Genomic DNA, 23,522 nt, shown 5'->3' with positions numbered 1-23,522 from the left:
CTTACTCTGTCCTAATGGTTAAGGTCTTAACTCTTACTCTGGCCTAATGGTTAAGGTCTTAACTATTACTCTGGCCTAATGGTTAAGGTCTTAACTCTTACACTAGCCTAATGGTTAAGGTCTTAACTCTTACTCTGGCCTAATGGCTAAGGTCTTAACTCTTAGTCTGGCCTAATGGTTAAGGTCTTAAACTCTTACTCTGGCCTAATGGCTAAGGTCTTAACTCTTACTCTGGCCTAATGGTTAAGGTCTTATACTCTTACTCTGGCCTAATGGTTAAGGTCTTAACTCTTACTCTGGCCTACTGGATAAGGTCTCAACTCTTACTCTGGCATACTGGTTAAGGTCTTAGCTGCTTACTCTGGCCGAATGGTTAAGGTCTTGACTCTTACTCTGGCCTAATGGTTAAGGTCTTAGACTCTTACTCTGGCCTAATGGTTAAGGTCTTAACTCTTACTCTGGCCTAATGGTTAAGGTCTTAGACTCTTACTCTGGCGTAATGGTTAAGGTCTTAACTATTACTCTGGCCTAATGGTTAAGGTCTTAGACTCTTACTCTGACCTAATGGTTAAGGTCTTAACTCTTAATCTGGCGTAATGGTTAAGGTCTTCACACTTACTCTGGCCTAATGGTTAAGCTCTTACTTTGGCCTACTGGTTAAGGTCTTAACTCTTACTCTGGCCTAATGGTTAAGCTCTTACTCTAGCCTAATGGTTAAGGTCTTAACTCTTAATCTGGCCTAATGGTTAAGGTCTTAACACTTACTCTGGCCTAATGGTTAAGGTCTTAACACTTACTCTGGCCTAATGGTTAATCTCTTACTCTGGCCTAATGGTTAAGGTCTTAACTCTTACTCTGGCCTAATGGTTAAGGTCTTAACTCTTACTCTGGGCTACTGGTTAAGGTCTTAAACCTTACTCTGGCCTAATGGTTAAGCTCTTACTCTGGCCTAATGGTTAAGGTCTTAACTCTTACTCTGGCCTAATGGTTAAGGTCTTAGACTCCTACTCTGGCCTAATGGTTAAGGTCTTAACTCTTACTCTGGCCTAATGGTTAAGGTCTTAGACTCTTACTCTGGCCTAATGGTTAAGGTCTTAACACTTACTCTGGCCTAATGGTTAAGCTCTTACTTTGGCCTACTGGTTAAGGTCTTAACTCTTACTCTGGCCTAATGGTTAAGGTTTCAACTCTTACTCTGTCCTACTGGTTAAGGTCTAAGCTTCTTACTCTGTCCTAATGGTTAAGGTCATAGACTCTTACTCTGGCGTAATGGTTAAGGTCTTAACTATTACTCTGGCCTAATGTATAAGGTCTTAGACTCTTACTCTGGCCTAATGGTTAAGGTCTTAACTCTTACTCTGGCCCAATGGTTAATGTCTTAACTCTTACTCTGGCCTAATGGTGAAGGTCTTAACTATTACTCTGGCCTAATGGTTAAGGTCTTAGACTCTTACTCTGGCGTAATGGTTAAGGTCTTAACTCTTACTCTAGCCTAATGGTTAAGGTCTTAACTCTTACTCTGGCCTAATGGCTAAGGTCTTAGACTCTTACTCTGGCCTACTGGTTAAGGTCTTAACTCTTACTCTGGCCTAATGGTTAAGGTATTAACTCTTACTCTGGCCTACTGGTTAAGGTCTTAACTCTTACACTGGCCTAATGGTTAAGGTCTTAACTCTTAGTCTGGCCTAATGGTTAAGGTCTTAAACTCTTACTCTGGCCTAATGGCTAAGGTCTTAACTCTTACTCTGGCCTAATGGTTAAGGTCTTATACTCTTACTGTGGCCTAATGGTTAAGGTCTTAACTCTTACTCTGGCCTACTGGTTAAGGTCTTAACTCTTACTCTGGCCTAATGGTTAAGGTCTTAGACTCTTACTGTGGCGTAATGGTTAAGGTCTTAACTATTACTCTGGGCTAATGGTTAAGGTCTTAGACTCTTACTCTGACCTAATGGTTAAGGTCTTAACTCTTAATCTGGCGTAATGGTTAAGGTCTTCACACTTACTCTGGCCTAATGGTTAAGCTCTTACTTTGGCCTAATGGTTAACGTCGTAACTCTTACTCTGGCCTAATGGTTAAGGTCTTAACTCTTACTCTGGCCTAATAGTTAATGTCTTAACACTTACTCTGGCCTAATGGTTAAGCTCTTACTCTGGCCTAATGGTTAAGGTCTGAACTCTTACTTTGGCCTAATGGTTACGGTCTTAGACTCTTACTCTAGACAAATGGTTAAGGTCTTGGCTCTTACTCTGGCCTAATGGTTAAGGTCTTAACTCTTAGTCTGGCCTAATGGTTAAGGTCTTAACTCTTACTCTGGCCTACTGGTTAAGGTCTCAACACTTACTCTGGCCTACTGGTTAAGGTCTTAGACTCTTACTCTAGACAAATGGTTATGGTCTTGGCTCTTACTCTGGTCTAATGGTTAAGGTATTAGCTCTTACTCTGGCCTAATGGTTAAGGTCTTGACTCTCACTCTGGCCTAATGGTTACGGTCTTGACTCTTACTCTGGACTAATGGTTAAGCTCTTAGACTCTTACTCTGGCCTAATGGTTAAGGTCTTAACTCTTACTCTGGCCTAATGGTTAAGGTCTTAGACTCTTACTCTGGCGTAATGGTTAAGGTCTTAACTATTACTCTGGCCTAATGGTTAAGGTCTTAGACTCTTACTCTGGCCTAATGGTTAAGGTCTTAGACTCTTACTCTGGCCTAATGGTTAAGGTCTTAACTCTTACTCTGGCGTAATGGTTAAGCTCTTACTTTGGCCTACTGGTTAAGGTCTTAACTCTTACTCTGGCGTAATGGTTAAGGTCTTCACACTTACTCTGGCCTAATGGTTAAGCTCTTACTTTGGCCTAATGGTTAAGGTCGTAACTCTTACTCTGGCCTGCTGGTTAAGGTCTTAACTCTTACTCTGGCCTAATGGTTAATGTCTTAACACTTACTCTGGCCTAATGGTTAAGCTATTATTTTGGCCTAATGCTTAAGGTCTTAGCTCTTACTCTGGCCTAAAGGTTAATGTCTTAACTCTTACTCTGGCCTAATGGTTAAGGTCTTGACTCTCACTCTGGCCTAATGGTTAAGGTCTTAGCTCTTACTCTGGGCTAATGGTTAAGGTCTTGACTCTCACTCAGGCATAATGGTTACGGTCTTAACTCTTACTCTGGCCTAATGGTTAAGGTCTTAACTCTTACTCTGGCCTAATGGTTAAGGTCTTAGACTCTTACTCTGGCCTAATGGTTAAGGTCTTAACTCTTACTCTGGCCTAATGGTTAAAGTCTTAGACTCTTACTCTGGCGTAATCGTTAAGGTCTTAACACTTACTCTGGCCTAATGGTTAACCTCTTACTCTGGCCTAATGGTTAAGGTCTTAACTCTTACTCTGGCCTAATGGTTAAGGTCTTAGACTCCTACTCTGGCCTAATGGTTAAGGTCTTAACTCTTACTCTGGCCTAATGGTTAAGGTCTTAGACTCTTACTCTGGCCTAATGGTTAAGGTCTTAACACTTACTCTGGCCTAATGGTTAAGCTCTTACTTTGGCCTACTGGTTAAGGTCTTAACTCTTACTCTGGCCTAATGGTTAAGGTTTCAACTCTTACTCTGTCCTACTGGTTAAGGTCTTAGCTTCTTACTCTGTCCTAATGGTTAAGGTCATAGACTCTTACTCTGGCGTAATGGTTAAGGTCTTAACTATTACTCTGGCCTAATGGTTAAGGTCTTAGACTCTTACTCTGGCCTAATGGTTAAGGTCTTAACTCTTACTCTGGCCCAATGGTTAAGGTCCTAACTCTTACTCTGGCCTAATGGTTAAGGTCTTAACTATTACTCTGGCCTAATGGTTAAGGTCTTAGACTCTTACTCTGGCGTAATGGTTAAGGTCTTAACTCTTACTCTAGCCTAATGGTTAAGGTCTTAACTCTTACTCTGGCCTAATGGCTAAGGTCTTAGACTCTTACTCTGGCCTACTGGTTAAGGTCTTAACTCTTACTCTGGCTTAATGGTTAAGGTATTAACTCTTACTCTGGCCTACTGGTTAAGGTCTTAACTCTTACACTGGCCTAATGGTTAAGGTCTTAACTCTTAGTCTGGCCTAATGGTTAAGGTCTTAAACTCTTACTCTGGTCTAATGGCTAAGGTCTTAACTCTTACTCTGGCCTAATGGTTAAGGTCTTATACTCTTACTGTGGCCTAATGGTTAAGGTCTTAACTCTTACTCTGGCCTACTGGTTAAGGTCTCAGCTCTTACTCTGGCCTACTGGTTAAGGTCTTAGCTTCTTACTCTGGCCGAATGGTTAAGGTCTTGACTCTTACTTTGGCCTAATGGTTAAGGTCTTAGACTCTTACTCTGGCCTAATGGTTAAGGTCTTAACTCTTACTCTGGCCTAATGGTTAAGGTCTTAGACTCTTACTCTGGCGTAATGGTTAAGGTCTTAACTATTACTCTGGGCTAATGGTTAAGGTCTTAGACTCTTACACTGACCTAATGGTTAAGGTCTTAACTCTTAATCTGGCGTAATGGTTAAGGTCTTCACACTTACTCTGGCCTAATGGTTAAGCTCTTACTTTGGCCTAATGGTTAAGGTCGTAACTCTTACTCTGGCCTACTGGTTAAGGTCTTAGACTCTTATTCTGGCGTAATGGTTAAGGTCTTAACTATTACTCTGGCCTAATGGTTAAGGTCTTAGACTCTTACTCTGACCTAATAATTAAGGTCTTAACTCTTAATCTGGAGTAATGGTTAAGGTCTTCAAACTTACTCTGGCCTAATGATTAAGGTCGTAGACTCTTACTCTGGCGTAATGGTTAAGGTCTTAACTATTACTCTGGCCTAATGGTTAAGGTCTTAGACTCTTACTCTGGCCTAATGGTTAAGGTCTTAACTCTTACTCTGGCCCAATGGTTAAGGTCTTAACTCTTACTCTGGCCTAATGGTTAAGGTCTTAGACTCTTACTCTGGCCTAATGGTTAAGGTCTTAACACTTACTCTGGCCTAATGGTTAAGCTCTTACTTTGGCCTAATGGTTAAGGTTTCAACTCTTACTCTGTCCTACTGGTTAAGGTCTTAGCTTCTTACTCTGTCCTAATGGTTAAGGTCATAGACTCTTACTCTGGCGTAATGGTTAAGGTCTTAACTATTACTCTGGCCTAATGGTTAAGGTCTTAGACTCTTACTCTGGCCTAATGGTTAAGGTCTTAACTCTTACTCTGGCCCAATGGTTAAGGTCTTAACTCTTACTCTGGCCTAATGGCTAAGGTCTTAGACTCTTACTCTGGCCTAATGGTTAAGGTATTAACTCTTACTCTGGCCTACTGGTTAAGGTCTTAACTCTTACACTGGCCTAATGGTTAAGGTCTTAACTCTTAGTCTGTCCTAATGGTTAAGGTCTTAAACTCTTACTCTGGTCTAATGGCTAAGGTCTTAACTCTTACTCTGGCCTAATGGTTAAGGTCTTATACTCTTACTCTGGCCTAATGGTTAAGGTCTTAACTCTTACTTTGGCCTACTGGTTAAGGTCTCAACTCTTACTCTGGCCTACTGGTTAAGGTCTTAGCTTCTTACTCTGGCCGAATGGTTAAGGTCTTGACTCTTACTTTGGCCTAATGGTTAAGGTCTTAGACGCTTACTCTGGCCTAATGGTTAAGGTCTTAACTCTTACTCTGGCCTAATGGTTAAGGTCTTAGACTCTTACTCTGGCGTAATGGTTAAGGTCTTAACTATTACTCTGGGCTAATGGTTAAGGTCAAAGACTCTTACTCTGACCTAATGGTTAAGGTCTTAACTCTTAATCTGGCGTAATGGATAAGGTCTTAACACTTACTCTGGCCTAATGGTTAAGCTCTTACTTTGGCCTAATGGTTAAGGTCGTAACTCTTACTCTGGCCTACTGGTTAAGGTCTTAGACTCTTACTCTGGCGTAATGGTTAAGGTCTTAACTATTACTCTGGCCTAATGGTTAAGGTCTTAGACTCTTACTCTGACCTAATAATTAAGGTCTTAACTCTTAATCTGGAGTAATGGTTAAGGTCTTCAAACTTACTCTGGCCTAATGATTAAGGTCTTAGACTCTTACTCTGGCGCAATGGTTAAGGTCTTAACTATTACTCTAGCCTAATGGTTAAGGTCTTAGACTCTTACTCTGGCCTAATGGTTAAGGTCTTAGACTCTTACTCTGACCTAATGGTTAAGGTCTTAACTCTTACTCTGGCCTAATGGTTAAGGTCTTAGACTCTTACTCTGGCGTAATGGTTAAGGTCTTAACTATTACTCTGGCCTAATGGTTAAGGTCTTAGACTCTTACTCTGGCCTAATGGTTAAGGTCTTAGACTCTTACTCTGGCCTAATGGTTAAGGTCTTAACTCTTACTCTGGCGTAATGGTTAAGCTCTTACTTTGGCCTACTGGTTAAGGTCTTAACTCTTACTCCGGCCTAATGGTTAAGATCTTAACACTTACTCTGGCCTAATGGTTAAGCTCTTACTTTGGCCTAATGGTTAAGGTCTTAACTCTTACTCTGTCCTAATGGTTAAGGTCTTAACTCTTACTCTGGCCTAATGGTTAAGGTCTTAACTATTACTCTGGCCTAATGGTTAAGGTCTTAACTCTTACACTAGCCTAATGGTTAAGGTCTTAACTCTTACTCTGGCCTAATGGCTAAGGTCTTAACTCTTAGTCTGGCCTAATGGTTAAGGTCTTAAACTCTTACTCTGGCCTAATGGCTAAGGTCTTAACTCTTACTCTGGCCTAATGGTTAAGGTCTTATACTCTTACTCTGGCCTAATGGTTAAGGTCTTAACTCTTACTCTGGCCTACTGGATAAGGTCTCAACTCTTACTCTGGCCTACTGGTTAAGGTCTTAGCTGCTTACTCTGGCCAAATGGTTAAGGTCTTGACTCTTACTCTGGCCTAATGGTTAAGGTCTTAGACTCTTACTCTGGCCTAATGGTTAAGGTCTTAACTCTTACTCTGGCCTAATGGTTAAGGTCTTAGACTCTTACTCTGGCGTAATGGTTAAGGTCTTAACTATTACTCTGGCCTAATGGTTAAGGTCTTAGACTCTTACTCTGACCTAATGGTTAAGGTCTTAACTCTTAATCTGGCGTAATGGTTAAGGTCTTCACACTTACTCTGGCCTAATGGTTAAGCTCTTACTTTGGCCTACTGGTTAAGGTCTTAACTCTTACTCTGGCCTAATGGTTAAGCTCTTACTCTAGCCTAATGGTTAAGGTCTTAACTCTTAATCTGGCCTAATGGTTAAGGTCTTAACACTTACTCTGGCCTAATGGTTAAGGTCTTAACACTTACTCTGGCCTAATGGTTAATCTCTTACTCTGGCCTAATGGTTAAGGTCTTAACTCTTACTCTGGCCTAATGGTTAAGGTCTTAACTCTTACTCTGGGCTACTGGTTAAGGTCTTAAACCTTACTCTGGCCTAATGGTTAAGCTCTTACTCTGGCCTAATGGTTAAGGTCTTAACTCTTACTCTGGCCTAATGGTTAAGGTCTTAGACTCCTACTCTGGCCTAATGGTTAAGGTCTTAACTCTTACTCTGGCCTAATGGTTAAGGTCTTAGACTCTTACTCTGGCCTAATGGTTAAGGTCTTAACACTTACTCTGGCCTAATGGTTAAGCTCTTACTTTGGCCTACTGGTTAAGGTCTTAACTCTTACTCTGGCCTAATGGTTAAGGTTTCAACTCTTACTCTGTCCTACTGGTTAAGGTCTAAGCTTCTTACTCTGTCCTAATGGTTAAGGTCATAGACTCTTACTCTGGCGTAATGGTTAAGGTCTTAACTATTACTCTGGCCTAATGTTTAAGGTCTTAGACTCTTACTCTGGCCTAATGGTTAAGGTCTTAACTCTTACTCTGGCCCAATGGTTAATGTCTTAACTCTTACTCTGGCCTAATGGTGAAGGTCTTAACTATTACTCTGGCCTAATGGTTAAGGTCTTAGACTCTTACTCTGGCGTAATGGTTAAGGTCTTAACTCTTACTCTAGCCTAATGGTTAAGGTCTTAACTCTTACTCTGGCCTAATGGCTAAGGTCTTAGACTCTTACTCTGGCCTACTGGTTAAGGTCTTAACTCTTACTCTGGCCTAATGGTTAAGGTATTAACTCTTACTCTGGCCTACTGGTTAAGGTCTTAACTCTTACACTGGCCTAATGGTTAAGGTCTTAACTCTTAGTCTGGCCTAATGGTTAAGGTCTTAAACTCTTACTCTGGCCTAATGGCTAAGGTCTTAACTCTTACTCTGGCCTAATGGTTAAGGTCTTATACTCTTACTGTGGCCTAATGGTTAAGGTCTTAACTCTTACTCTGGCCTACTGGTTAAGGTCTTAACTCTTACTCTGGCCTAATGGTTAAGGTCTTAGACTCTTACTATGGCGTAATGGTTAAGGTCTTAACTATTACTCTGGGCTAATGGTTAAGGTCTTAGACTCTTACTCTGACCTAATGGTTAAGGTCTTAACTCTTAATCTGGCGTAATGGTTAAGGTCTTCACACTTACTCTGGCCTAATGGTTAAGCTCTTACTTTGGCCTAATGGTTAACATCGTAACTCTTACTCTGGCCTACTGGTTAAGGTCTTAACTCTTTCTCTGGCCTAATAGTTAATGTCTTAACACTTACTCTGGCCTAATGGTTAAGCTCTTACTCTGGCCTAATGGTTAAGGTCTTAACTCTTACTTTGGCCTAATGGTTACGGTCTTAGACTCTTACTCTAGACAAATGGTTAAGGTCTTGGCTCTTACTCTGGCCTAATGGTTAAGGTCTTAACTCTTAGTCTGGCCTAATGGTTAAGGTCTTAACTCTTACTCTGGCCTACTGGTTAAGGTCTTAACTCTTACACTGGCCTAATGGTTAAGGTCTTAACTCTTAGTCTGGCCTAATGGTTAAGGTCTTAAACTCTTACTCTGGCCTAATGGCTAAGGTCTTAACTCTTACTCTGGCCTAATGGTTAAGGTCTTATACTCTTACTGTGGCCTAATGGTTAAGGTCTTAACTCTTACTCTGGCCTACTGGTTAAGGTCTTAACTCTTACTCTGGCCTAATGGTTAAGGTCTTAGACTCTTACTATGGCGTAATGGTTAAGGTCTTAATTATTACTCTGACCTAATGGTTAAGGTCTTAACTCTTAATCTGGCGTAATGGTTAAGGGCTTCACACTTACTCTGGCCTAATGGTTAAGCTCTTACTTTGGCCTAATGGTTAACGTCGTAACTCTTACTCTGGCCTACTGGTTAAGGTCTTAACTCTTACTCTGGCCTAATAGTTAATGTCTTAACACTTACTCTGGCCTAATGGTTAAGCTCTTACTCTGGCCTAATGGTTAAGGTCTTAACTCTTACTTTGGCCTAATGGTTACGGTCTTAGACTCTTACTCTAGACAAATGGTTAAGGTCTTGGCTCTTACTCTGGCCTAATGGTTAAGGTCTTAACTCTTAGTCTGGCCTAATGGTTAAGGTCTTAACTCTTACTCTGGCCTACTGGTTAAGGTCTCAACACTTACTCTGGCCTACTGGTTAAGGTCTTAGACTCTTACTCTAGACAAATGGTTATGGTCTTGGCTCTTACTCTGGTCTAATGGTTAAGGTATTAGCTCTTACTCTGGCCTAATGGTTAAGGTCTTGACTCTCACTCTGGCCTAATGGTTACGGTCTTGACTCTTACTCTGGACTAATGGTTAAGCTCTTAGACTCTTACTCTGGCCTAATGGTTAAGGTCTTAACTCTTACTCTGGCCTAATGGTTAAGGTCTTAACTCTTACTCTGGCCTAATGGTTAAGGTCTTAGACTCTTACTCTGGTGTAATGGTTAAGGTCTTAACTATTACTCTGGCCTAATGGTTAAGGTCTTAGACTCTTACTCTGACCTAATGGTTAAGGTCTTAACTCTTACTCTGGCCTAATGGTTAAGGTCTTAGACTCTTACTCTGGCGTAATGGTTAAGGTCTTAACTATTACTCTGGCCTAATGGTTAAGGTCTTAGACTCTTACTCTGGCCTAATGGTTAAGGTCTTAGACTCTTACTCTGGCCTAATGGTTAAGGTCTTAACTGTTACTCTGGCGTAATGGTTAAGCTCTTACTTTGGCCTACTGGTTAAGGTCTTAACTCTTACTCTGGCGTAATGGTTAAGGTCTTCACACTTACTCTGGCCTAATGGTTAAGCTCTTACTTTGGCCTAATGGTTAAGGTCGTAACTCTTACTCTGGCCTGCTGGTTAAGGTCTTAACTCTTACTCTGGCCTAATGGTTAATGTCTTAACACTTACTCTGGCCTAATGGTTAAGCTATTATTTTGGCCTAATGCTTAAGGTCTTAGCTCTTACTCTGGCCTAAAGGTTAATGTCTTAACTCTTACTCTGGCCTAATGGTTAAGGTCTTGACTCTCACTCTGGCCTAATGGTTAAGGTCTTAGCTCTTACTCTGGGCTAATGGTTAAGGTCTTGACTCTCACTCAGGCATAATGGTTACGGTCTTAACTCTTACTCTGGCCTAATGGTTAAGGTCTTAACTCTTACTCTGGCCTAATGGTTAAGGTCTTAGACTCTTACTCTGGCCTAATGGTTAAGGTCTTAACTCTTACTCTGGCCTAATGGTTAAAGTCTTAGACTCTTACTCTGGCGTAATGGTTAAGGTCTTAACACTTACTCTGGCCTAATGGTTAACCTCTTACTCTGGCCTAATGGTTAAGGTCTTAACTCTTACTCTGGCCTAATGGTTAAGGTCTTAGACTCCTACTCTGGCCTAATGGTTAAGGTCTTAACTCTTACTCTGGCCTAATGGTTAAGGTCTTAGACTCTTACTCTGGCCTAATGGTTAAGGTCTTAACACTTACTCTGGCCTAATGGTTAAGCTCTTACTTTGGCATACTGGTTAAGGTCTTAACTCTTACTCTGGCCTAACGGTTAAGGTTTCAACTCTTACTCTGTCCTACTGGTTAAGGTCTTAGCTTCTTACTCTGTCCTAATGGTTAAGGTCATAGACTCTTACTCTGGCGTAATGGTTAAGGTCTTAACTATTACTCTGGCCTAATGGTTAAGGTCTTAGACTCTTACTCTGGCCTAATGGTTAAGGTCTTAACTCTTACTCTGGCCCAATGGTTAAGGTCTTAACTCTTACTCTGGCCTAATGGTTAAGGTCTTAACTATTACTCTGGCCTAATGGTTAAGGTCTTAGACTCTTACTCTGGCGTAATGGTTAAGGTCTTAACTCTTACTCTAGCCTAATGGTTAAGGTCTTAACTCTTACTCTGGCCTAATGGCTAAGGTCTTAGACTCTTACTCTGGCCTACTGGTTAAGGTCTTAACTCTTACTCTGGCCTAATGGTTAAGGTATTAACTCTTACTCTGGCCTACTGGTTAAGGTCTTAACTCTTACACTGGCCTAATGGTTAAGGTCTTAACTCTTAGTCTGGCCTAATGGTTAAGGTCTTAAACTCTTACTCTGGTCTAATGGCTAAGGTCTTAACTCTTACTCTGGCCTAATGGTTAAGGTCTTATACTCTTACTCTGGCCTAATGGTTAAGGTCTTAACTCTTACTCTGGCCTACTGGTTAAGGTCTCAGCTCTTACTCTGGCCTACTGGTTAAGGTCTTAGCTTCTTACTCTGGCTGAATGGTTAAGGTCTTGACTCTTACTTTGGCCTAATGGTTAAGGTCTTAGACTCTTACTCTGGCCTAATGGTTAAGGTCTTAACTCTTACTCTGGCCTAATGGTTAAGGTCTTAGACTCTTACTCTGGCGTAATGGTTAAGGTCTTAACTATTACTCTGGGCTAATGGTTAAGGTCAAAGACTCTTACTCTGACCTAATGGTTAAGGTCTTAACTCTTAATCTGGCGTAATGGATAAGGTCTTAACACTTACTCTGGCCTAATGGTTAAGCTCTTACTTTGGCCTAATGGTTAAGGTCGTAACTCTTACTCTGGCCTACTGGTTAAGGTCTTAGACTCTTACTCTGGCGTAATGGTTAAGGTCTTAACTCTTACTCTGGCCTAATGGTTAAGGTCTTAACTCTTACTCTGGCCTAATGGTTAAGGTCTTAGACTCTTACTCTGGCGTAATGGTTAAGGTCTTAACTATTACTCTGGGCTAATGGTTAAGGTCTTAGACTCTTACACTGACCTAATGGTTAAGGTCTTAACTCTTAATCTGGCGTAATGGTTAAGGTCTTCACACTTACTCTGGCCTAATGGTTAAGCTCTTACTTTGGCCTAATGGTTAAGGTCGTAACTCTTACTCTGGCCTACTGGTTAAGGTCTTAGACTCTTATTCTGGCGTAATGGTTAAGGTCTTAACTATTACTTTGGCCTAATGGTTAAGGTCTTAGACTCTTACTCAGGCCTAATGGTTAAGGTCTTAACACTTACTCTGGCCTAATGGTTAAGCTCTTACTTTGGCCTACTGGTTAAGGTCTTAACTCTTACTCTGGCCTACTGGTTAAGGTCTTAGACTCTTATTCTGGCATAATGGTTAAGGTCTTAACTATTACTCTTGCCTAATGGTTAAGGTCTTAGACTCTTACTCTGACCTAATAATTAGGGTCTTAACTCTTAATCTGGAGTAATGGTTAAGGTCTTCAAACTTACTCTGGCCTAATGATTAAGGTCGTAGACTCTTACTCTGGCGTAATGGTTAAGGTCTTAACTATTACTCTGGCCTAATGGTTAAGGTCTTAGACTCTTACTCTGGCCTAATGGTTAAGGTCTTAGACTCTTACTCTGGCCTAATGGTTAAGGTCTTAACTCTTACTCTGGCCTACTGGTTAAGGTCTCAGCTCTTACTCTGGCCTACTGGTTAAGGTCTTAGCTTCTTACTCTGGCTGAATGGTTAAGGTCTTGACTCTTACTTTGGCCTAATGGTTAAGGTCTTAGACTCTTACTCTGGCCTAATGGTTAAGGTCTTAACTCTTACTCTGGCCTAATGGTTAAGGTCTTAGACTCTTACTCTGGCGTAATGGTTAAGGTCTTAACTATTACTCTGGGCTAATGGTTAAGGTCAAAGACTCTTACTCTGACCTAATGGTTAAGGTCTTAACTCTTAATCTGGCGTAATGGATAAGGTCTTAACACTTACTCTGGCCTAATGGTTAAGCTCTTACTTTGGCCTAATGGTTAAGGTCGTAACTCTTACTCTGGCCTACTGGTTAAGGTCTTAGACTCTTACTCTGGCGTAATGGTTAAGGTCTTAACTCTTACTCTGGCCTAATGGTTAAGGTCTTAACTCTTACTCTGGCCTAATGGTTAAGGTCTTAGACTCTTACTCTGGCGTAATGGTTAAGGTCTTAACTATTACTCTGGGCTAATGGTTAAGGTCTTAGACTCTTACACTGACCTAATGGTTAAGGTCTTAACTCTTAATCTGGCGTAATGGTTAAGGTCTTCACACTTACTCTGGCCTAATGGTTAAGCTCTTACTTTGGCCTAATGGTTAAGGTCGTAACTCTTACTCTGGCCTACTGGTTAAGGTCTTAGACTCTTATTCTGGCGTAATGGTTAAGGTCTTAACTATTACTTTGGCCTAATGGTTAAGGTCTTAGACTCTTACTCAGGCCTAATGGTTAAGGTCTTAACACTTACTCTGGCCTAATGGTTAAGCTCTTACTTTGGCCTACTGGTTAAGGTCTTAACTCTTACTCTGGCCTACTGGTTAAGGTCTTAGACTCTTATTCTGGCATAATGGTTAAGGTCTTAACTATTACTCTTGCCTAATGGTTAAGGTCTTAGACTCTTACTCTGACCTAATAATTAGGGTCTTAACTCTTAATCTGGAGTAATGGTTAAGGTCTTCAAACTTACTCTGGCCTAATGATTAAGGTCGTAGACTCTTACTCTGGCGTAATGGTTAAGGTCTTAACTATTACTCTGGCCTAATGGTTAAGGTCTTAGACTCTTACTCTGGCCTAATGGTTAAGGTCTTAGACTCTTACTCTGACCTAATGGTTAAGGTCTTAACTCTTACTCTGGCCTAATGGTTAAGGTCTTAGACTCTTACTCTGGCGTAATGGTTAAGGTCTTAACTATTACTCTGGCCTAATGGTTAAGGTCTTAGACTCTTACTCTGGCCTAATGGTTAAGGTCTTAGACTCTTACTCTGGCCTAATGGTTAAGGTCTTAACTCTTACTCTGGCGTAATGGTTAAGCTCTTACTTTGGCCTACTGGTTAAGGTCTTAACTCTTACTCTGGCCTAATGGTTAAGATCTTAACACTTACTCTGGCCTAATGGTTAAGCTCTTACTCTGGCCTAATGGTTAAGGTATTAACTCTTACTCTGTCCTACTGGTTAAGGTCTTAACTCTTACACTGGCCTAATGGTTAAGGTCTTAACTCTTAGTCTGGCCTAATGGTTAAGGTCTTAAACTCTTACTCTGGTCTAATGGCTAAGGTCTTAACTCTTACTCTGGCCTAATGGTTAAGGTCTTAACTCTTACTCTGGCCTACTGGTTAAGGTCTCAACTCTTACTCTGGCCTACTGGTTAAGGTCTTAGCTTCTTACTCTGGCCGAATGGTTAAGGTCTTGACTTTTACTTTGGCCTAATGGTTAAGGTCTTAGACTCTTACTCTGGCCTAATGGTTAAGGTCTTAGACTCTTACTCTGGCGTAATGGTTAAGGTCTTAACTATTACTCTGGCCTAATGGTTAAGGTCTTAGACTCTTACTCTGGCCTAATGGTTAAGGTCTTAACTCTTACTCTGGCCCAATGGTTAAGGTCTTAACTCTTACTCTGGCCTAATGGTTAAGGTCTTAACTATTACTCTGGCCTAATGGTTAAGGTCTTAGACTCTTACTCTGGCGTAATGGTTAAGGTCTTAACTCTTACTCTAGCCTAATGGTTAAGGTCTTAACTCTTACTCTGGCCTAATGGCTAAGGTCTTAGACTCTTACTCTGGCCTACTGGTTAAGGTCTTAACTCTTACTCTGGCCTAATGGTTAAGGTATTAACTCTTACTCTGGCCTACTGGTTAAGGTCTTAACTCTTACACTGGCCTAATGGTTAAGGTCTTAACTCTTAGTCTGGCCTAATGGTTAAGGTCTTAAACTCTTACTCTGGTCTAATGGCTAAGGTCTTAACTCTTACTCTGGCCTAATGGTTAAGGTCTTATACTCTTACTCTGGCCTAATGGTTAAGGTCTTAACTCTTACTCTGGCCTACTGGTTAAGGTCTCAACTCTTACTCTGGCCTACTGGTTAAGGTCTTAGCTTCTTACTCTGGCCGAATGGTTAAGGTCTTGACTCTTACTTTGGCCTAATGGTTAAGGTCTTAGACTCTTACTCTGGCCTAATGGTGAAGGTCTTAACTCTTACTCTGGCCTAATGGTTAAGGTCTTAGACTCTTACTCTGGCGTAATGGTTAAGGTCTTAACTATTACTCTGGGCTAATGGTTAAGGTCTTAGACTCTTACTCTGACCTAATGGTTAAGGTCTTAACTCTTAATCTGGCGTAATGGTTAAGGTCTTCACACTTTCTCTGGCCTAATGGTTAAGCTCTTACTTTGGCCTAATGGTTAAGGTCGTAACTCTTACTCTGGCCTACTGGTTAAGGTCTTAGACTCTTACTCTGGCGTAATGGTTAAGGTCTTAACTATTACTCTGGCCTAATGGTTAAGGTCTTAGACTCTTACTCTGACCTAATAATTAAGGTCTTAACTCTTAATCTGGAGTAATGGTTAAGGTCTTCAAACTTACTCTGGCCTAATGATTAAGGTCTTAGACTCTTACTCTGGCGTAATGGTTAAGGTCTTAACTATTACTCTGGCCTAATGGTTAAGGTCTTAGACTCTTACTCTGGCCTAATGGTTAAGGTCTTAGACTCTTACTCTGACCTAATGGTTAAGGTCTTAACTCTTACTCTGGCCTAATGGTTAAGGTCTTAGACTCTTACTCTGGCGTAATGGTTAAGGTCTTAACTATTACTCTGGCCTAATGGTTAAGGTCTTAGACTCTTACTCTGGCCTAATGGTTAAGGTCTTAGACTCTTACTCTGGCCTAATGGTTAAGGTCTTAACTCTTAATCTGGCGTAATGGTTAAGCTCTTACTTTGGCCTACTGGTTAAGGTCTTAACTCTTACTCTGGCCTAATGGTTAAGATCTTAACACTTACTCTGGCCTAATGGTTAAGCTCTTACTTTGGCCTAATGGTTAAGGTCTTAACTCTTACTCTGTCCTAATGGTTAAGGTCTTAACTCTTACTCTGGCCTAATGGTTAAGGTCTTAACTATTACTCTGGCCTAATGGTTAAGGTCTTAACTCTTACACTAGCCTAATGGTTAAGGTCTTAACTCTTACTCTGGCCTAATGGCTAAGGTCTTAACTCTTAGTCTGGCCTAATGGTTAAGGTCTTAAACTCTTACTCTGGCCTAATGGTTAAGGTCTTATACTCTTACTCTGGCCTAATGGTTAAGGTCTTAACTCTTACTCTGGCCTACTGGATAAGGTCTCAACTCTTACTCTGGCCTACTGGTTAAGGTCTTAGCTGCTTACTCTGGCCGAATGGTTAAGGTCTTGACTCTTACTCTGGCCTAATGGTTAAGGTCTTAGACTCTTACTCTGGCCTAATGGTTAAGGTCTTAACTCTTACTCTGGCCTAATGGTTAAGGTCTTAGACTCTTACTCTGGCGTAATGGTTAAGGTCTTAACTATTACTCTGGCCTAATGGTTAAGGTCTTAGACTCTTACTCTGACCTAATGGTTAAGGTCTTAACTCTTAATCTGGCGTAATCGTTAAGGTCTTCACACTTACTCTGGCCTAATGGTTAAGCTCTTACTTTGGCCTACTGGTTAAGGTCTTAACTCTTACTCTGGCCTAATGGTTAAGCTCTTACTCTAGCCTAATGGTTAAGGTCTTAACTCTTAATCTGGCCTAATGGTTAAGGTCTTAACACTTACTCTGGCCTAATGGTTAAGGTCTTAACACTTACTCTGGCCTAATGGTTAATCTCTTACTCTGGCCTAATGGTTAAGGTCTTAACTCTTACTCTGGCCTAATGGTTAAGGTCTTAACTCTTACTCTGGCCTACTGGTTAAGGTCTTAAACCTTACTCTGGCCTAATGGTTAAGCTCTTACTCTGGCCTAATGGTTAAGGTCTTAACTCTTACTCTGGCCTAATGGTTAAGGTCTTAGACTCCTACTCTGGCCTAATGGTTAAGGTCTTAACTCTTACTCTGGCCTAATGGTTAAGGTCTTAGACTCTTACTCTGGCCTAATGGTTAAGGTCTTAACACTTACTCTGGCCTAATGGTTAAGCTCTTACTTTGGCCTACTGGTTAAGGTCTTAACTCTTACTCTGGCCTAATGGTTAAGGTTTCAACTCTTACTCTGTCCTACTGGTTAAGGTCTAAGCTTCTTACTCTGTCCTAATGGTTAAGGTCATAGACTCTTACTCTGGAGTAATGGTTAAGGTCTTAACTATTACTCTGGCCTAATGTTTAAGGTCTTAGACTCTTACTCTGGCCTAATGGTTAAGGTCTTAACTCTTACTCTGGCCCAATGGTTAATGTCTTAACTCTTACTCTGGCCTAATGGTTAAGGTCTTAACTATTACTCTGGCCTAATGGTTAAGGTCTTAGACTCTTACTCTGGCGTAATGGTTAAGGTCTTAACTCTTACTCTAGCCTAATGATTAAGGTCTTAACTCTTACTCTGGCCTAATGGCTAAGGTCTTAGACTCTTACTCTGGCCTACTGGTTAAGGTCTTAACTCTTACTCTGGCCTAATGGTTAAGGTATTAACTCTTACTCTGGCCTACTGGTTAAGGTCTTAACTCTTACACTGGCCTAATGGTTAAGGTCTAAACTCTTAGTCTGGCCTAATGGTTAAGGTCTTAAACTCTTACTCTGGCCTAATGGCTAAGGTCTTAACTCTTACTCTGGCCTAATGGTTAAGGTCTTATACTCTTACTGTGGCCTAATGGTTAAGGTCTTAACTCTTACTCTGGCCTACTGGTTAAGGTCTCAACTCTTACTCTGGCCTACTGGTTAAGGTCTTAGCTTCTTACTCTGGCCGAATGGTTAAGGTCTTGACTCTTACTTTGGCCTAATGGTTAAGGTCTTAGACTCTTACTCTGGCCTAATGGTTAAGGTCTTAACTCTTACTCTGGCCTAATGGTTAAGGTCTTCACACTTACTCTGGCCTAATGGTTAAGCTCTTACTTTGGCCTAATGGTTAACGTCGTAACTCTTACTCTGGCCTACTGGTTAAGGTCTTAACTCTTACTCTGGCCTAATAGTTAATGTCTTAACACTTACTCTGGCCTAATGGTTAAGCTCTTACTCTGGCCTAATGGTTAAGGTCTTAACTCTTACTCTGGCCTAATGGTTAAGGTCTTAGACTCTTACTCTAGACAAATGGTTAAGGTCTTGGCTCTTACTCTGGCCTAATGGTTAAGGTCTTAACTCTTAGTCTGGCCTAATGGTTAAGGTCTTAACTCTTACTCTGGCCTACTGGTTAAGGTCTCAACACTTACTCTGGCCTACTGGTTAAGGTCTTAGACTCTTACTCTAGACAAATGGTTATGGTCTTGGCTCTTACTCTGGTCTAATGGTTAAGGTATTAGCTCTTACTCTGGCCTAATGGTTAAGGTCTTGACTCTCACTCTGGCCTAATGGTTACGGTCTTGACTCTTACTCTGGACTAATGGTTAAGCTCTTAGACTCTTACTCTGGCCTAATGGTTAAGGTCTTAACTCTTACTCTGGCCTAATGGTTAAGGTCTTAACTCTTACTCTGGCCTAATGGTTAAGGTCTTAGACTCTTACTCTGGTGTAATGGTTAAGGTCTTAACTATTACTCTGGCCTAATGGTTAAGGTCTTAGACTCTTACTCTGACCTAATGGTTAAGGTCTTAACTCTTACTCTGGCCTAATGGTTAAGGTCTTAGACTCTTACTCTGGCGTAATGGTTAAGGTCTTAACTATTACTCTGGCCTAATGGTTAAGGTCTTAGACTCTTACTCTGGCCTAATGGTTAAGGTCTTAGACTCTTACTCTGGCCTAATGGTTAAGGTCTTAACTCTTACTCTGGCGTAATGGTTAAGCTCTTACTTTGGCCTACTGGTTAAGGTCTTAACTCTTACTCTGGCGTAATGGTTAAGGTCTTCACACTTACTCTGGCCTAATGGTTAAGCTCTTACTTTGGCCTAATGGTTAAGGTCGTAACTCTTACTCTGGCCTGCTGGTTAAGGTCTTAACTCTTACTCTGGCCTAATGGTTAATGTCTTAACACTTACTCTGGCCTAATGGTTAAGCTATTATTTTGCCCTAATGCTTAAGGTCTTAGCTCTTACTCTGGCCTAAAGGTTAATGTCTTAACTCTTACTCTGGCCTAATGGTTAAGGTCTTGACTCTCACTCTGGCCTAATGGTTAAGGTCTTAGCTCTTACTCTGGGCTAATGGTTAAGGTCTTGACTCTCACTCGGGCATAATGGTTACGGTCTTAACTCTTACTCTGGCCTAATGGTTAAGGTCTTAACTCTTACTCTGGCCTAATGGTTAAGATCTTAGACTCTTACTCTGGCCTAATGGTTAAGGTCTTAACTCTTACTCTGGCCTAATGGGTAAAGTCTTAGACTCTTACTCTGGCGTAATGGTTAAGGTCTTAACACTTACTCTGGCCTAATGGTTAACCTCTTACTCTGGCCTAATGGTTAAGGTCTTAACTCTTACTCTGGCCTAATGGTTAAGGTCTTAGACTCCTACTCTGGCCTAATGGTTAAGGTCTTAACTCTTACTCTGGCCTAATGGTTAAGGTCTTAGACTCTTACTCTGGCCTAATGGTTAAGGTCTTAACACTTACTCTGGCCTAATGGTTAAGCTCTTACTTTGGCCTACTGGTTAAGGTCTTAACTCTTACTCTGGCCTAATGGTTAAGGTTTCAACTCTTACTCTGTCCTACTGGTTAAGGTCTTAGCTTCTTACTCTGTCCTAATGGTTAAGGTCATAGACTCTTACTCTGGCGTAATGGTTAAGGTCTTAACTATTACTCTGGCCTAATGGTTAAGGTCTTAGACTCTTACTCTGGCCTAATGGTTAAGGTCTTAACTCTTACTCTGGCCCAATGGTTAAGGTCTTAACTCTTACTCTGGCCTAATGGTTAAGGTCTTAACTATTACTCTGGCCTAATGGTTAAGGTCTTAGACTCTTACTCTGGCGTAATGGTTAAGGTCTTAACTCTTACTCTAGCCTAATGGTTAAGGTCTTAACTCTTACTCTGGCCTAATGGCTAAGGTCTTAGACTCTTACTCTGGCCTACTGGTTAAGGTCTTAACTCTTACTCTGGCCTAATGGTTAAGGTATTAACTCTTACTCTGGCCTACTGGTTAAGGTCTTAACTCTTACACTGGCCTAATGGTTAAGGTCTTAACTCTTAGTCTGGCCTAATGGTTAAGGTCTTAAACTCTTACTCTGGTCTAATCGCTAAGGTCTTAACTCTTACTCTGGCCTAATGGTTAAGGTCTTATACTCTTACTCTGGCCTAATGGTTAAGGTCTTAACTCTTACTCTGGCCTACTGGTTAAGGTCTCAGCTCTTACTCTGGCCTACTGGTTAAGGTCTTAGCTTCTTACTCTGGCCGAATGGTTAAGGTCTTGACTCTTACTTTGGCCTAATGGTTAAGGTCTTAGACTCTTACTCTGGCCTAATGGTTAAGGTCTTAACTCTTACTCTGGCCTAATGGTTAAGGTCTTAGACTCTTACTCTGGCGTAATGGTTAAGGTCTTAACTATTACTCTGGGCTAATGGTTAAGGTCTTAGACTCTTACACTGACCTAATGGTTAAGGTCTTAACTCTTAATCTGGCGTAATGGTTAAGGTCTTCACACTTACTCTGGCCTAATGGTTAAGCTCTTACTTTGGCCTAATGGTTAAGGTCGTAACTCTTACTCTGGCCTACTGGTTAAGGTCTTAGACTCTTATTCTGGCGTAATGGTTAAGGTCTTAACTATTACTCTGGCCTAATGGTTAAGGTCTTAGACTCTTACTCTGACCTAATAATTAAGGTCTTAACTCTTAATCTGGAGTAATGGTTAAGGTCTTCAAACTTACTCTGGCCTAATGATTAAGGTCGTAGACTCTTACTCTGGCGTAATGGTTAAGGTCTTAACTATTACTCTGGCCTAATGGTTAAGGTCTTAGACTCTTACTCTGGCCTAATGGTTAAGGTCTTAGACTCTTACTCTGACCTAATGGTTAAGGTCTTAACTCTTACTCTGGCCTAATGGTTAAGGTCTTAGACTCTTACTCTGGCGTAATGGTTAAGGTCTTAACTATTACTCTGGCCTAATGGTTAAGGTCTTAGACTCTTACTCTGGCCTAATGGTTAAGGTCTTAGACTCTTACTCTGGCCTAATGGTTAAGGTCTTAACTCTTACTCTGGCGTAATGGTTAAGCTCTTACTTTGGCCTACTGGTTAAGGTCTTAACTCTTACTCTGGCCTAATGGTTAAGATCTTAACACTTACTCTGGCCTAATGGTTAAGCTCTTACTCTGGCCTAATGGTTAAGGTATTAACTCTTACTCTGTCCTACTGGTTAAGGTCTTAACTCTTACACTGGCCTAATGGTTAAGGTCTTAGACTCCTACTCTGGCCTAATGGTTAAGGTCTTAACTCTTACTCTGGCCTAATGGTTAAGGTCTTAGACTCTTACTCTGGCCTAATGGTTAAGGTCTTAACACTTACTCTGGCCTAATGGTTAAGCTCTTACTTTGGCCTACTGGTTAAGGTCTTAACTCTTACTCTGGCCTAATGGTTAAGGTTTCAACTCTTACTCTGTCCTACTGGTTAAGGTCTAAGCTTCTTACTCTGTCCTAATGGTTAAGGTCATAGACTCTTACTCTGGCGTAATGGTTAAGGTCTTAACTATTACTCTGGCCTAATGTTTAAGGTCTTAGACTCTTACTCTGGCCTAATGGTTAAGGTCTTAACTCTTACTCTGGCCCAATGGTTAATGTCTTAACTCTTACTCTGGCCTAATGGTTAAGGTCTTAACTATTACTCTGGCCTAATGGTTAAGGTCTTAGACTCTTACTCTGGCGTAATGGTTAAGGTCTTAACTCTTACTCTAGCCTAATGGTTAAGGTCTTAACTCTTACCCTGGCCTAATGGCTAAGGTCTTAGACTCTTACTCTGGCCTACTGGTTAAGGTCTTAACTCTTACTCTGGCCTAATGGTTAAGGTATTAACTCTTACTCTGGCCTACTGGTTAAGGTCTTAACTCTTACACTGGCCTAATGGTTAAGGTCTTAACTCTTAGTCTGGCCTAATGGTTAAGGTCTTAAACTCTTACTCTGGTCTAATGGCTAAGGTCTTAACTCTTACTCTGGCCTAATGGTTAAGGTCTTATACTCTTACTCTGGCCTAATGGTTAAGGTCTTAACTCTTACTCTGGCCTACTGGTTAAGGTCTCAACTCTTACTCTGGCCTACTGGTTAAGGTCTTAGCTTCTTACTCTGGCCGAATGGTTAAGGTCTTGACTCTTACTTTGGCCTAATGGTTAAGGTCTTAGACTCTTACTCTGGCCTAATGGTTAAGGTCTTAACTCTTACTCTGGCCTAATGGTTAAGGTCTTAGACTCTTACTCTGGCGTAATGGTTAAGGTCTTAACTATTACTCTGGGCTAATGGTTAAGGTCTTAGACTCTTACTCTGACCTAATGGTTAAGGTCTTAACTCTTAATCTGGCGTAATGGTTAAGGTCTTCACACTTACTCTGGCCTAATGGTTAAGCTCTTACTTTGGCCTAATGGTTAAGGTCGTAACTCTTACTCTGGCCTACTGGTTAAGGTCTTAGACTCTTACTCTGGCGTAATGGTTAAGGTCTTAACTATTACTCTGGCCTAATGGTTAAGGTCTTAGACTCTTACTCTGACCTAATAATTAAATAATTAAGGTCTTAACTCTTAATCTGGAGTAATGGTTAAGGTCTTCAAACTTACTCTGGCCTAATGATTAAGGTCTTAGACTCTTACTCTGGCGTAATGGTTAAGGTCTTAACTATTACTCTGGCCTAATGGTTAAGGTCTTAGACTCTTACTCTGGCCTAATGGTTAAGGTCTTAGACTCTTACTCTGACCTAATGGTTAAGGTCTTAACTCTTACTCTGGCCTAATGGTTGAGGTCTTAGACTCTTACTCTGGCGTAATGGTTAAGGTCTTAACTATTACTCTGGCCTAATGGTTAAGGTCTTAGACTCTTACTCTGGCCTAATGGTTAAGGTCTTAGACTCTTACCCTGGCCTAATGGTTAAGGTCTTAACTCTTACTCTGGCGTAATGGTTAAGCTCTTACTTTGGCCTACTGGTTAAGGTCTTAACTCTTACTCTGGCCTAATGGTTAAGATCTTAACACTTACTCTGGCCTAATGGTTAAGCTCTTACTTTGGCCTAATGGTTAAGGTCTTAACTCTTACTCTGTCCTAATGGTTAAGGTCTTAACTCTTACTCTGGCCTAATGGTTAAGGTCTTAACTATTACTCTGGCCTAATGGTTAAGGTCTTAACTCTTACACTAGCCTAATGGTTAAGGTCTTAACTCTTACTC

Source organism: Triturus cristatus, chromosome 8 (assembly GCF_964204655.1).
Source record: "Triturus cristatus chromosome 8, aTriCri1.1, whole genome shotgun sequence".
Lineage (NCBI taxonomy): Eukaryota > Metazoa > Chordata > Amphibia > Caudata > Salamandridae > Triturus > Triturus cristatus.
Note: the sequence above shows the minus strand (reverse complement) of the source record.